Source organism: Acinonyx jubatus, chromosome A3, assembly GCF_027475565.1.
Source record: "Acinonyx jubatus isolate Ajub_Pintada_27869175 chromosome A3, VMU_Ajub_asm_v1.0, whole genome shotgun sequence".
Classification (NCBI taxonomy): domain Eukaryota; kingdom Metazoa; phylum Chordata; class Mammalia; order Carnivora; family Felidae; genus Acinonyx; species Acinonyx jubatus.
In genome coordinates, this window is record NC_069388.1 from 30,187,048 (window position 1) to 30,203,317 (window position 16,270).

At 45.1% G+C, this 16,270-nt stretch overlaps 1 long non-coding RNA gene across 3 annotated transcripts in view; it reads left to right on the plus strand.

Moving 5' to 3' along the window:
• LOC106980159 (uncharacterized) overlaps positions 1 to 6,658 on the plus strand; it is a 42,413-nt gene extending 35,755 nt beyond the window's left edge. For 2 of the 3 annotated variants that reach the window (XR_008289193.1, XR_008289194.1), the window contains one exon: positions 1,576 to 6,658. This is a non-coding gene — a long non-coding RNA (uncharacterized LOC106980159). The remainder of the gene's footprint in view (positions 1 to 1,575) is intronic. The other variant, XR_008289195.1, reaches the window with a different exon arrangement.
• The last annotated feature ends 9,612 nt before the right edge of the window (positions 6,659 to 16,270 follow it).

Consider the following 16,270-nt stretch of genomic DNA (forward strand, 5'->3'; position numbering starts at 1 on the left):
CCCGGGAGACAGGATGGGAGTCTGAGGACAGACGGAACCAGGACAGGTGCTGTATCTCTGTCTGGCACTTATGCTCTGCCTCAGTGAGCAGGCTGGTTGGGTGCCCTGGACAATTTAAGTGATCTGTTTAAGACGCTCTTCCCTTAACATGGTGGTTTATGAATAACTGTTGAGTTGATTTTACCAAACCGTTGCTTCACCAAAAAGAGAAAAGAAAATATTTGACCTACCCCCCAGAGTTCTCTGCCTTCAGCCCCCCTTCTCCTGTTCTCAAGTTCCCTGCCAGCCCCCTCAGATCCAGAGAAAGATTACTAAACATTTCTACTTGCAATTCTCATATGTAAGTGCCATACACATGTTTTCTCTGTCTCGTGCTATGTATCGTGACCTGACCCTGAGACAACAATTTGGATCCAAGGGGGTTATTTGAGATAGTTGTTTGGGGGTTATTTGGGGGACTCTGGCAGGAGTCACTCTGAGGAGTGGGGTGGTGAGACAGGGAAAGGAGGAAACACCAGTGGAGGCATTAATGGGTTGGTGGGGGCCCTCAGGAAACCCTGTCCTGCTGGGGGCTTCTGCTCGAATATCCCCCTGAGAGGGGGGTTGGCTGGAGCACTGCTCCCCAATGCCTTCCCTCACTGGGTGAGGGCTGCTGCTGAGGAGCTAACCCCGGGGCACTTCTGGCATGCTCTGTGCTCAGGGGAGCCCCTCCCCCATCAGACAGTGCCCTCAGGTAGACATGGGCTGAAGGGGGTGCTCTCTGGAGGACGGAAGGAGATGCTCTACTAGGAATATAGAGGCCCCGGAAGACACCTGCTTTCCTCCTGGTGAAGGCACAGCCACAAATGTGAATAACTCTTTCATCAGGCCACTCCCCTGCCCAACCAGCTTCCATGGATCCCTATCACTTATTTCATCCGAGCTAACTTCCTGAATTCTTGCTGTTCTGGCACTGCCTGATGATTCTTTACCCTCTAAGCCATAAATAATGATAACCACAGCAGAATGCATAATGAATCAAACCAACATCCCTGCTTTCCACACCACGGGCACAGAGGGAGCTAACGGATAGTTGGCTGCTGGACTAAATTGCTTTGGACCTACCTTGCCAGCCCTACGCACAGCTAGCCGGACCCTCGTTCCCAGCCTTGCTCACCCCCTCACCCCTTCTGACCCTGCAGGCCTACTCTCCTCCTTCTGCCAGTGCAGTTCCATGCATTACTCAAGGCCAACTTGTAGATGCATCCCTTCTTCCTGCACTTGTTCCTACGTAGCGCATGTTCATAAAGGTCATATGTCAGGCCGGGGGCTATTGGCCATCTGGTTAGACGTTGGCTCTTGCTACAGGTGTGAACTTCGTCTGCCCAAGGCTGGGGCCCGAGTCTCTTCTCTGTCCCCATGGCACAGCCGTACATAGGGCCAAGTGCTTGATCAGTCCTCTGTGATCACTGGCATGAGGGATGCTGGCAATATGATTATGAGGACCTTAGCGGATGCTGCTGGTGCCCACATCCGTGCAGCATTCACTCTGCACCCCAAAAGCTGCTGATGGTGACCGTTGTGACTCTGCCCCAGGACTTCCTTCTCCGGCTGGGGAGCGCATGTGGCCGGTGTATAGGACAATCAAGAAGTGTCCGAGAGCCACAGAGCAGGAAAGACACCTCGACAGTTTCCTCATCCTCAGTTGAGGTAACTCTGAAGGGTGTTCTGCATGATCTCCCATGCCTCCACAATGGGGGTAGCTCCAGAAGCCTACGGTGGTAACTTGCTGGATAATATAACCCATTTGGAGGGATTCTTTCTCCCTTTCTTCAGTTCTGAACTCTCCTGCGAGTGTTTCCTGCTGTCACTTCTTCCCAGATTAAACTTGCACTTGAATCCTTATTTCAGAGAGTGTGTCCAGGGTCACCCAAACTATGTAGATGGCCTCGACATGAGAACCTGTGGGTATAAGGTTTCTGAAAACTTCTGAGAGTGTTGGGGTTCACTGTGCTCATGATGAGAGCTGGGAGACAATGAGTGTTGAGGGCCTGAGGGGATGCACTTGGAGGTAGGTCTGAGGTCAAGGGAAGGGTCAGGTGGGCCTGGGAAGCAGGGTTTCTCAGGGTAAGCTCTTTGCTAAAGAGGAAAGAGATTGAAATGAACTTGGGGTGACCCTGAAGCTTGTTAAGTCCTGAGTATTGCCAAAAGACGTGCCTTGACTTGAAAGTTTACTACAAAGTAGTTTGGATATTGGGAGAAAGTACCACTAGTGCCAGCCAAAACCCACATCTTCTTTCTGAGTCAGGGTGGCTGCTTGGGTATCTTTTGCCAGGGCATCTGCATACCTTTGTCTTGACACAGAACTTGATCTGTTCCTCACTGAGGGAAACTTGAGTTGGTGGTTATGACCTACCCCCTGGGGCTATGGATGGACTTCTGACCCATCTCAGACTTACCTCCAGTCCTGGCCTCAGAGAACACCTGATACTGGCCATAGACTGCTTTTTCCCACCCCAGCCATTAGACTAACTTGTAAGTCCAATTTCACATATTGTTCCAGAAACATACTATCACCTCAAGGAGACCAGCAAAGACAGAGTGGGTCCCTGAGTGTAGCCCACCCACAGCTGGAGCCCTGAGGGCACATGATCTCAAATTTCCTATGGGGTAGAGGGTCTACTATGACCTGAATTCTAGGGGATTCTATAATCTGACCTTGGCAATGAGGACCAAAGGCTTTCATGACTATGTGAATTTCATTTTTCATGCATCCATCTGTTCATCCTGAATCTGGAACACTTTTACCCATTGAAGGAATTAAACAGGAGTTGGAAGGAGCTCAGCAAGACCAGCCAAAGACTCAAAGAACATTTGGCTCAAGGAAATTCCAGAAGAGAAAGAGCTGGTGAAAAAGGAGGCTGGAATCCTGGCAGCTATCTCCCACCCAGAGCAGGGAGGGTGGTACAAGCTGCCAAGGGAAAGATCCAGGCCAGGCTGGGAAGCTACCTTCATACATGGGTAAGGATAAGAGAGGCAACGGGACTCCATTCTCCAATAAAGTGGAAGAGAGAAGCAATCAGCTTTGTTGGGAACCTGTTAAAGGGGACCCTGAATGTGTGCTGAAGAATTTGTTTGGTAAAAAACCTTCTGATTGGGACAGAAAGGCCTTGGTTTTTTTTAATTGCAGTTCTTTAATTAACAAGATGGATAATTTTTTGTCTTTCATGAAATTAAAGAAAATTGAATTCTACCATACATTCTGAAGAGTGGACAAAAGTGTACTGCTCCTTGATGAATTTTCACAAACTGAACTCACCCGTGTAACCAGCACTCAGAGAAACAGAATATGATTAGCACCTCCAAACCCCCCACCTTGTGCTCTCTTCCCAGTCACTACCTCCTCAAGGGTAACCACTACCCTGACTTTTTTTTTTAAGTTTATTTATTTACTTTGAGAGAGAGAAAGAGCATGCATGAGTTGGGGAGGGGCAGAGAGAGAGAGAGGGAGAGAGAGGGAGAGAGAGAATACCAAGCAGGCTCCATGCTGTCAGCACAGAGCCAAATGCAAGGCTCGATCCCATGAAGCATGAGATCATGATCTGAGCCAAAATCAAGAACTGGACACTAAGCCAGCTGAGCCACCTAGGTGCCCCTATCCTTTTAATAGCGTAGATTAATTTTGCCTGTTCCTGAAACTCATATGAATGGAATTATTCAGTGCATATTCTTTTACGTCTGTCATTTCCCCCTCAACATTGTGTATGTGAGATTTATCCACATTGTGTGCAACAACAGGCCATTCTTTTTCATTGCTGTACTGTATTTCATTTTATGGTATACCATGGTTTATTTGTTCATTCTGCCTTTGAAGGATGTGTGATTCATTTCCAGTTTTTAGCTACTATGAATAAAGCTGCTATGGCATTCTTGTGCATGTCTTGATGGATATATGTTTGCATTTCTATTACACATGCTCCAAGAAATGGGATTGCTGGGCCATAGAATAGGCATGCATTTAGCATTTGTAGCTAATACAAAGTAGTTTTCCAAAACGTTTTCAGCAACCTCACTCTTACTAGCAATGTATGAGATTTCCAATTGCTCTGTATTCTTGCTAATACTTGGTACTTTTTGTATTTTTCATCCTTGCCATCATAATGGTTGTGTAATGATATGATATTATGGTTTTAATTTTCATTTCCCTTATGACTGATGGGTTTGGGCACCTCATATGTTTATTGACCATTTGGTTATCCTCTTTATTGAAAGGCTTGTTCAAAACAAGCCTGTTCAAAACTTTGGCCCATTTTTCTATTGGGTGGTCCGTCATTCTCTTATTGATTGCCCATAGTGGCTGTGTGATTTTGAACAAATGTCTACCCCTTTATAGGCCTTTGATTCCTCACATTGTTTATGTTGTTATTGTGAAGTTAAATCGAACCTCTAAGGCTCTTGGGTGGGTCCACAGTCCTGGACTTTCAAACGACCTTATTTCATTCCTATGGCCCCTCTTAGGCATGGGCAAATGACTCAGCCTGGTCCAATGAGATGTTTATTGAAGGCTTTGGGAAAGCAAATCTCTTTCTTCTGGGATTTCTGAATGTGAGGATGACATCAAATGATGTTAGATTGGAGTTGTTCTTATGGTCTTATTGCCATTGACCCACGAAGACATGAAGAGATGCTCAGAGTGAATCCAATACCAAAGAAAGCCAACAACATGGAAACAGGGAGAAAATATGAGAGAGAGAGAGAGAGAGAGAGAGAGAGAGAGAGAGAGAATTGATGCAACCATTCTTTTTAGTTTTTCTGTGAGCCAGCATTGTCTTTATCACTTAAAAGAGGAAGAAAATTAGTTTTGCAATTGCTGTTGATGCCCTCTCCCCATGTTATCCCTTTGGCACTCACTATTCCCGTTCCCTCCTAAAGCTTCCTGCTATAAGCACTTGAGACTGTTTGAGGATGTTCCCCAGTTTTTGGAATTGCCTTATATAAGGCAAGCTGGAATGCTGGAGCTTAGGAGTCCTGTGAGTAGCCCTGAACTAATGACAGATGAAAGTTGGTGGATAAACACTCTAGCTTCCTCTCCCTTATGTGGGACGCTCTGATGTGTGCTCTATACAGTCGCTAAGAATTCTCCAGCTGAAGTGAGCTCCTAGTTTTTCACTGTGGTGGCCTGCTCATGATGTCCCCTGCATGGGCAGCCTTCCCTGCTTTGTCTTACTTTCCCACTCCTTTCTTGGTGCTGTCTGACATCACTTCCCAAATAAACCACTTCCGTGGCAATTCTTGTCTCAGGGTCTGCTTTTGGGAGACTCCAAACTAAGATAATGAAGGAACTAGAATTTAAGCCAAAGTTTCGATGAGCATTATAGAATCCAAGTTAATCTAATGCAATCAGGTTCAGTTTGAGGGCTCTGTATGGAGCTTGAGTAAGTCTCTGAGGGTCTAAATAGTTTAAAGTCATCTCTGTCTTCAAGAGACCCACCAGTTTGGTGAGGAGATAAGCTGCCCGTGTAAAACACTTGAATAAATATATTTTAGAATTCTGATGTTGGCAGGGAAGGGGCCCTGCTATGGGGATATCTGGGTATAAGTGGCTGGAATCGCCAATTTTATGGCTCCTGAGAGTCCAGAGACTTCCTGCCAATTTCTTCAAATTCCCAACAACAGACTGGGCACAAAGCCCATAGTCACAGAAATCTTATCACACACAACATTTTGATAGTTTGGCAGTTTTAGGGAAGGTGTGGAAAACTATGAAAGTGACCAGGTCTCTCACCTCACAACCATGTCCCACGCTGCCGAAGCCATACCTTCTTGAGCTCTACCTCCTTCCAGAGGACTCTTCTTATTGGGTGCTACCACCAGGCCGTTGGCCCAAGCTCGGTTCTGATTGTTTCTTTCCTGCTGGAAAGCTTGCCGGGCTGGCCAGCCTTCTCCAGAGCTCTTTGGAAATTGGAGTAAATAAATATTGGCCATTCTTAAAAACTGAAGTCTCGATTGATCTTAAAGTTATCTTTGATCCCCCTCTTTCTCTAATCCTCCAAGTCCAGCATGGTGGCAAAACTTATTGGCTCAACTTTCATGACATTTCCAACATCTGAGCAGCTCTTACTTTCTCCACTGTCACCACCCTGGTTTGAACTACTGTCTTTTCTGGTCTTGATGAGTGCAATTGCTTTTCCCACAGGTCTCACTATTGCCAACCTCATTTTCCATACTAGAAGCAGATTTATCTTTCTAAAAGTGTAGGTCACATCCGTATGTAAATTCTTCTTTGCTCAAAAGCTACTGAAGGCTCCTTATCTCATTCAGAGTAAAATATGGAGCCTTTCCATGACGAACAGGGCAGGCGTTCATCACCACTCTGACCTGAGCTTCTACTGTTCTTCTCTTTGCTCATTCTGATCCAGCCACACTCCCCTCTTGCTGTTTTCTGAACCTGCCAAGAAAGGTCACACCTCAGGGCCTTTGGACTTGTTATTCCCTCTGCCTGGAATCTTTTCCCTCAGATTTCAGCCTGACTCATTCCTCATCTATTTGGGATCCTTACTCAGAGTGACTTTCTTTGACCATTCATATCGAATAGCATCCCTTTCTAGCAGTTTCTAGTGCCTTATTCACCCACTTGATATATTAAATATATATACACTGAAAATAATTGGTTTATTGATCGTTTTCCCCTAACAGTATACCAACTTCTTAAGATCGAGGGATTTGTTGTTTTTGTTGGGTGCTGTGACCCTGGTGCACATAGGATACACATAGAATATTTGTTGAATAAGTGAATGAATTTCTTTTTTTTTCCAAATAAGAACTTTTTATTTTTTTTATTATTTTTTTAATATGAAATTTATTGTCAAATTGGTTTCCATACAACACCCAGTGCTCATCCCAACAGGTGCCCTCCTCAATGCCCATCACCCACCCTCCCCTCCCTCCCACCCCCATCAACCCTCAGATTGTTCTGTTTTTAAGAGTCTCTTATGGTTTGTCTCCCTCCCTCTCTTTTTTTTTTCCCCTTCCCCTTCCCCATGGTCTTCTGTTAAGTTTCTCAGGATCCACATAAGAGTGAAAACATATGGTATCTGTCTTTCTCTGTATGACTTACTTCACTTAGCATAACACTCTCCAGTTCCATCCACGTTGATGAATGAATTTCAAACTTGAGAAAACGTGGGGCTCCCAGGGCTGCTCCTGAGCCTTGATCTACAGAAATAACACAATGATATAATGAGAATTATGATGGCAAGCTTTATTGCCTGGTATGGGAGCACAAGTGAGACCATGCATCGTTAGTATTTAAATTAATCCGTAGTCCTTACCTACTCAGATTAATGGTAATCCAGTATTTTTCTTTGGGCCGAATTACACCTGAGCCACCAAGGATTTTCACAGTCCAGTGGAGCCCATCCTGCTTCCAGAATCCCTACAGGTAGAACTGAGGAGTCTGATTAGTCACTGGCAGATTCCCTTTCCCTGATGCCTTCCACAATTCGCTCTTCCTTCAGCAAGACTTTATTAGAAACACGGATGAAGGGAGAAGGCCGTGACTCATATTTGTGGAAGACGGTCATCATGTTTCAGCTCTGCTTTCCTTTCAAGTGTCAGATGTGGGCCTCCAGCACCTTAGCTCCAGGGGAGGACGTCAGGCGATGTCTACTGCTGGAATCAGTGCTGCAGGCACACTGGCATGGCTGCAGTGGGGAGGTGGAAATTAGCTGTGACGTGTGGGCTTGGAGAAGCGTAGGCTGGACCTCTTGTTTCCTGCCTTCTTGATCAGGCAGCGGGTTGGTCAAAGCAGTTAAGGCAGATGGCTGTTGAACTTATTTATAAATGTCCGTAGGAGCAGAAGCTTCCTTGCAAGGACACTTTCTTCTCAGCCCATGGGCTGTTGTCTCAGTTCCAGGACCTCTGGGCTTATCTCCTATGAAGACGTCACACACATGACCGACGTGTCACTTCCCCCTCCTTCCGTGACTGTGTTCCCTGTCGCAGCGGGAACGCTTGCTCTGCTGGGCTACACTGACCTTCGGATCCTCACGACCCCTCCCAGGGTCCAGCCGCTCGACGGTTAGCGTGAGGTTTCAAGATGTGCATTTTCATTCCAGCAATCAATTGTACGATCAGCTTTATGTTCCGGAGTTTGACCAGGCTGATTGCCAGGATGGTGGCCTTTGAAGGGATTTTTAAGGTATTTCAAAACACTGGATATGATTTTTTACCTTACGTTAGAGACCAACCTCCGCAGATGTGACCCCGCTGTGTGTGTGGCAGATTTATAAGACACTTGCCAGCAACTCACTTATCAGGGAAAATGTGGGGTGTCTTTAGTTTCTCGGCTGTTTTCTTATCCGAACCCCCACCCACTCAGTATTGGTTGAAGGGAGCTGGTCTCCCCACCCCAGGTTTTATTTTTAATTAAAAAAAATTTTTTAATGTTTATTTTTGAGGGAGAGATAGAGAGACAGAGCATGAGTGGGGAGGCGGCAAAGGAAGAGGGAGGCACAGAATCCAAAGCAGGCTCCAGGCTCTGAGCAGTCAGCACAGAGCCCGACGCGGGGCTTGAACCCACAAACCATGAGATCGTGATCTGAGCTGGAGTTGGACGCTCAACCAACTGAGCCACCCAGGCACCCCTACTCTTTTTCTTTTTAAAGGTTTATTTATTTTTGAGAGAGAGAGAGAGAGAGCATGAGCAGGGAGGGGCAGAGAGAGAGAGGGAGACAGAGGATCCCAAGCAGGCTCCATGCTGACAGCAGCAAGCCCGATCCAGGGCTCGTATTCAGGAACCATGAGATCATGACCTGAGCCGAAGTTGGACGCTTAACTGACTGAGCCACTCAGGTGCCCCTCCCCACCCCCGGTTTTAGAACTTACTATGATACAATATCTTATCCAGTTCCCTTTAACTAATGCCTGGGATCTTCGGGATAAAATTGCTTCCACCCTCAGCTACCCTGCCTCTTCTTCCTTACATGGATTGGGGTGTATGGGCAAAGGCTCATGTGCTTTTGTAATACTGGGGAAGACAAGGATTCTGAGGTCTTTCTGAGGCCGTCTGGCTCCTCTGTCCTTGATCTGGTTGTCATTTACCCTTTAGATCTCTCCGAGTAGCCCCAATGTCTATCACCTTCCAGATTCTTCTATAGGAGGCAGCAAATGCTCCTCTTAATCTATCTGGAGAATACATCTCCCATTTTTCCAACAGCAAGCTTCCTGACACCACCCTCTTCCAGGAGCACCCTCCTTTCCTGCTATTTTGAGTCCCAGCCCCGGGTAAGGAGCCAACGGCACACCATCTGAGAGTGGGAGCTCGGGAATCAGGCAGCAGCCCCCAGCGTGAATCCCAGCCCTATCACCTGTGAGCCATGTGGCCTTGGGCAAGTCCCTTTTGCCTCTCTGGGCTTCAGTTTCCTCATCGGTAAAGTGCTGATAATACTATCTGCCTCTCAGGAGCATGAGGATTTAAATGACACTGAGCGCTCCACACGTTTGCTGAATGAATGAGCTAGTGTACAAAATGAATGTACGAACACTTGTGGGTGTTATGATGTTAAGGTGAACACTCTGGCCAGACTACCTGGCCTCTCCTCTCTTACTACTTTCGAGTAAAAACTCCTCTTTGTTGAATTGCTTTTCTCTTTGCTGTAAGTTGGTTTACCTTCATAGCAGATGGTGAGCTCTCCAAGGGTAAGGACTAAATCTCCTCCTGTCTCTCCCTCAGCTTGGCAGGTGCTCAGTAAATGGTCACTAGCCCTTGTGTCCTATTTGGCCAAAATGACTTCTGAATGCTGGCATGGAGAGGACAGGCCTGAGATGAGCCCTTGGAATTATCAGCTTCTGCCCTCCCCAGCCACCTGGAAAGCTCGCTCAGCTCAGAGTAGTTGAGACATTAACCTACATGTGGGGTGAAGATAGGAGAGCCCAGGTACTGGGCTTAAGAACCAAACACACTGGGCCAGGAGAGAAACACCAGGGCAAAATAAGTAGATTAAAACTCAATATCTGGTTTGTTTTAGTGGTCAAATGATGAGCAAGTTGTGGGCAAGACTGTGATCTTGATTTACGGGCAACCAATGGTTACCGGGGGGGGGGGGGTGAGGGTTGGGCAAAGTGGATGAAGAACAATGGGAGATAGGGGCTTCCAGTTATGGAATGAATAAGTTATGGGAATAAAAGACACAGCACAAGGAATATAGTCAACGATATCATAATAGCAATGTATTGGGATAGACGGTAGGTACGTTTGTGGTGAACATAGCACAGTGTATAAACTTGTTGAATCACTATGTTGTATACCTGTACGTTAGTTAATGTAACATTGTGTGTCAACTATACTCAAATACAAAAATAAATATGGGTGGGATAGCAACTCCTGACTTTAGGGACAGTTAAGTCTCTACCCAATCACACACGAAGTGCCTTGGGGAGAAGTTACGAATGTTTTAACAAATTCCGTTCATCTTCAGGCACAGAGCTCAGATCTCAGACTGTGATGGACCACAGTGCTTCCTTCTTTAAAGTGTAAGAAAAGCATGTGCGACAATATTGGGCATTCCACACCCATGGGTCCTTCTAAGGGAAATCGTATCACCCTTGGTGATAAGGAAGGGGCCCCAGGGTAGATAATACCCAGGCTGGCCATGAGAGAGCCTGGCATGAACGTTCTGCTTCCTGGAGTAAAGCCAATCATTAGGCAATCAGACAATCCTTTTATGGAATTTTATCTGGAAGTTATAGAAAGAACCAGCCAATATGTATCCGGGGGGGGAAAGTAAGGAGATAGGCCAGTGGCTGAGTCACATTCATGGTAGAGAACAGGAGTGATGACCAGGGAACTCTTCAGGTTGAGGGAAGAACCACACAACTCAGCCCGTGGAGCTGCCTTGATGCTTCTTGGTGCCCTTGAACGGAGTTACCTGGGTGGGTCTCTGTTCGTTTGCTGTGGTTAAAAGACCATGCTTTGCAGATAGAATTTATCAAAATGAAAGCCCTAGTCAAATCAAGCAGTAATTCAGCACATGCTGAAGCCCGTGCTTCTCAGACTTTAACCTGCTCATGGGTCACCCGGGGATCTTGTTAAAATGCACATCCCCAGGGCACCTGGCTGGCTCAGTTGGTTGAGTGTCTGACTTCAGCTCAGGTCATGATCTCGTGGTTCATGAGTTCAAGCCCTGTGTTGGGCTCTGTGCTGGCAGCTCAGAGCCTGGAGCCTGCTTCGGGTTCTCTGTCTCCTTCTTGGTCTCTGCCCCTCCCCCGCTCACACTCTGTCTCTGTCTCGCTCTCAAAAATAAATAATAAACATTAAAAAAAATTTTTTTTTTAAATGCACATCCCCATTCAGTAAGTTGGGGCGGGGCCTGAGATCCTGACTTGCTAAAAGCTGTCAGTTGAGGTTGATGCTGCTGGTTGGGGAAATCAAAGTTTGGGGAGCAAGGGCTTAAACAAACACTAGATACACACGCACACACAGACACACACACATGTGCGTACACACACCAAGTGTGTGTACCAAGTACAAATTTTTTCCGCCCATCCATCTCCAGGTACAAAATTTTACGTAGAAGTTTTTTGAGACCCCACAGATAACCACTAGGTGGTTGGGTAAACCTGTCAGTTTTCATTTAGCTCCACTATAGAGCTGAAGACAAAACTAATGACTTAAAACAACAACTACTTTTAATTTATTTTTGGGTTGGGAATCCAAGATGTGTTAACAATTAATAATAAAAGTTTTTAAACTTAGCATAGATTTCTTTTGTGTTTCCGAGCAAGAAAATTCAGGTTTTAAAAAAACTGTAAGAGTTTATTTAGCCTCCTCAAATTGTGCCTTTAAATGACTCCTTGGGGAAGACTCATAGAACAGTAGGGAAGAAATGGATTATTCAATAAATGGTACTGGGACAATAGCTTTACAACTTTGGGGAAAAAAATCAATTTAGAGTCTCATCTTACTGTACAGCGAAATAAATTTCAATGGATTAAAGAACCAACTATAATATAAAAAAGGCTATAAAAGCATGAGGAAATCTCTAGATGGGGAATACTTAATAAGGTTTAAAAAGTTGGAAGAAATCATAAAAGTTACAAATTTTATTAGATAACATTAAAAATTTCTGTCGGTAGTCCATCCTGCTCCCACCCCATCATAATTAAACAGAAATCAAAATAGTAACAGAAAAGTATACATATTACCAATATCAAGAGAGAGGGCAGTTCAATGAACTCTGTGCGTTTGTTGAAACTCATAGAACTATACTCCCCCCCCACCCCGAGAAAACTTCCCTCTCTGTAAATCAAACACAAATTGCAAAAGAGATATAAAAGAAAAAAACAGTTGCTGAAAACATACAAACATTAAAGTACTGGCAATACACACACCAAACAAAAGGTTGATGTTCTTTTTTAAAAAAAAAATTTTTATGTTTTTATCTATTTTTGAAGGAGAGAGAGAGAGAGACAGAGCATGAGTGGGGGAGGAGCAGAGAGACAGGGAGACACAGAATCAGAAGCAGGCTCCAGGCTCTAAGCTGTCAGCACAGAGCCTGATGCGGGGCTCAAACCCACAAACTGTGAGATCATGACCTGAGCCAAAGCCGGACGCTCAACCGACTGAGCCACCCAGGCGCCCCTCTTTTTTTTAATTAAGAAGCTTTTTAAAACATATTATTTATTTTTGAGAGACAGAGCATGAGCGAGAGAAGCGCAGAGCGAGAGAGACAGACAGAATCTGAAGCAGGTTCTGGGCTCTGAGCTGTCAGCACAGAGCCCGATGTGGGGTTCGAACCCACAAACCGCGAGATCATGACCTGAGCCAAAGTCGGATGCTTAACTGACTGAGCCACCCAGGAGCCCCCAAAGGTTGATGTTCTTAATATGTAAAAATAATTTTGAATTTGGTAAGCTTAGTTTTAATATCTCAACAGATACATGAAGAAGCAGACAAGTTGTAAGAGAGGAAATTTAAATTACTAAAATAATAAAAGGTAAATTCACTCATCATTGATATTTTAATGTCCCATACATCAAATTAGTCCAAAGTAAAGGAAAAACAGGAATACCTGATGTGGGCAAGAGTGTACTGAGTAGGCTGAGGAGTGACCTCCAAAGATGTCCATGCCCGAATCTCTGGAAGCCTTGAATGTTATTTTATAGAGCAAAAGGGATGTTGCAAATGTCATTAAACTAAGGAGTTTGAAATTATCCTGGATTATCTAGGTGGGAATTAAGGGTAATCATAAGTATCTTTATAAGATGGGAGCAGAAAGAGTTGTCTGTAGAGGAGAAGTGGGAGATGTGATAATAGGGGCAAGGGACTGTAATTCAAGGAAGGGGTCACAAGCCATGGACTGTAAGTGGCCTCATAAAGCTGGAAAAAGCAATGAAGCGGGTTTTTCCTTAGAGCTTCCAGCCCCGCTGACACCTCAACTTGATTCCATTGAAACTGATTTTGGACTTCTGGCCTCCAGAACCAAAAGGGAACACATTTGTGTTTCTCTCAGCCCCTGAGTGTGTGGTAATTTGTTACAGCAGCAATGGGAAGCTACTGGAAGCTAATGCCGGCAGTGAAACAGCTTTTCGCATACATTGTAAACAGGAATGTCAACAGTGCGACCTCTTTGGCGACATTTTCACAACACGTGGGGAAAGCTGTAAAAATTTTATATCTAATGATGTAGTCATTCCATGTCTGGGAATCGATGTCAAGGAGACCATTTGGTAAAAGGCTCTTGCTTGAAATGATCGTAATCTTTATAGTAGCAGCAAACTGGAAACAAAGTAAATGCTCAAGGGAAAGGGAGAGTGAATGAACTACAGGCTGTCTGAGGACAGATTATCATTAAACTCTAAGATCTTTATAAAGATGTTGTAAATATGGGGCATGTTATATTGCATAAATGTTGCATAGGAGTAAAAGACAAAACATAAAGTTATAGATGCGCCATGAGCTCAACCGCGTAAAAATACATAAAAGTAAGACTGAAAGGAGAGAGACCAAAATATTTTCTGGGTGTGGATGATTATTTTTATTCATCTGACTATTCTATGTATTTTTTTTTTAAGTTTATTTACTTATAATGAGGGAGAGAGAGGGAGCATGTGTGCACACATGCAGGTGAGCTGGGGAGGGGCAGAGAGAGAGTGGGGGAGAGCACCCTGAGCAGGCTCCACACTGTCAGCGCGGACCCCAATGTAGGGCTTGGTCCCACAAACCAGGAGATCATGACCTGAGCCAAAATCAAGAGTTGGACACTTAACCAACAGAGCTACCCGTGGGCCCAGAATGTTCTATCTTTTCATATTTTCTATAATGAGGGAGGCGGAGGAGGGAGGCACAGTTCTCTTTCTTCACGGATGGAAATAAGCTTCCCAAAGACTGGGGGTGAAAGTCACTGAGAAAGGTCTTTGTGCAAGTCCCAGGGGATTGCAGAGAACCACTCAGGATGAAACAATTAGGATCACTAAGTGATCCCTTTGGAAATGAGGGCAAGAGCCCTGGATCTCAAGGTTGGTGTCATGGCCAAACCTTGAAGGAATTGGGAGATCTGAAGAGATTGTTGAGGGACAAGGCAGAAAGGAAGAGAGGAGGGGTGACGGGGTGGGGCGGGGGGGAGTTTGACTTTGATCTGAGAGAGATGGGGGGCAGAGCTATGGCAACTGGTTACCAAATTTGGGGATTTGGAATCATTAAATATAAAATCCCTTAGATATAAAATTTTTATAGCTTTTCCTACATACTGTGAAAATATCGCAAAAGAGTTTGCACTATTGACATTTCTGTTTGCAATTTATGCAGAAGCCTGTTTTACTGCAAAATTAGGTCTTAATGTGTTTCACAAACTAAATCTTTTCAGAAAAAGGACTAGAGCAGTCATAGTTGGTTGTCTACCCAATATCCACTCCCTCTTCCATTCTCTGGCAGAACCCCAACATTGTGCTGGGAGCCTGCCCCCTACTCCCACTCCCCCAATCCATGCAGGTAAAGAAAGCACATCTCAGCCCAGCCGAGGACGGAAGGAGGTGGGACAGTTCTGACTAGTCGAAGCCACTTATGGAAAGCCCATCCCACCTTTCTCAATATATATTTCCAGAGGCCATATTTAAGCTCCTGTCATCACAGAACTTAGAATAATGCCCCGAACTCAACAAATGCTCAATAAACGTTGATGAATGAAACAATCAGCACTTGGCATTCCCCTCACCATTGTTATTGGTCCAGGAACGGATACATGACCTAGCTGGGTCAAATGAGGCTGAAGAGAAGGACTTTTAAGGTTAAATGAAAGGTTCATTGTGTTCTCCACTATTTTGAACAAAGCAACGCACTGCCCCTGTTTCTGCTGGGCACCATTTTGCCACCTTGAGAAGGGAGCCGGAGAACAAGCTCCCCTCAGAGGAGGGCGAAGCTGAGAGAGTCTCTAAGAAACGGAGCCAGAGCTTACCCTACCTCTGCACTTCTAGTTCTGTGAGTTAATGCTTTTTGTTTAGGATCTTTTGTGTTGGCATTTATAATGTGGAGTACAAGAGTCCAAGGAGTTTTGATGGAAAACTTCAAAATATTTAGAATCTCTAGAATTCCAGTTCCTGAGGGCTTACCCAGGGTCAGACGCCCTGGAAAAGTTATGCAAGTGGTTCATAACCAGGTACAGATTTTCATCCAGTGAAGGAGCTAGCTGTTCATGAGATTGACAGGATGGGGGAGACAGTTATCGTTTGGGCTTAGAAAGGATAAATGAGTGGCAGTGTTACAGGGGTAAATATATGCCTAGTAGAAAGCTATTGTCTTGGGTTAGGGTGTGCCTCAATCAGGATGGGATACCTATGTTGCAATAGCAAACAACTCCACAAAAAGGCTTATTTATTGCGATGCCACCTGTCCATTATGGGTTGTGGAGGAGGAGCTCTGCTCCTGGTAGCTGTCAGGGACCCAGGTTGATGAAGCAGCCACAATCTCAAATGTTGCTGGTCTTCTGGAGGAAAAGAAAGACCTCTGGAGTGTTTCACGTAGGTAATTAAATGCTCCAATTTGCAAGTGGCAAGTAAAGCCAGTTTCATGGGCATGTAAGCTATGTACAGGGCCCCCCAGGCTCAGAAGGGCTCCGTGCTTGGTTTAATGCTCTGCTGTCGCCATCTTGAAAACCTTAAGAATTTAAAAACCAGGGCCCCACACTTTTATTTTGCACTGGGCCCTATAAATTATGTAGCCAGCCCTGGTGATATGTGTCACTTATATTTATACCTTATTGGCCAGAACTGATCACATGTCCCACCTGGACCACAA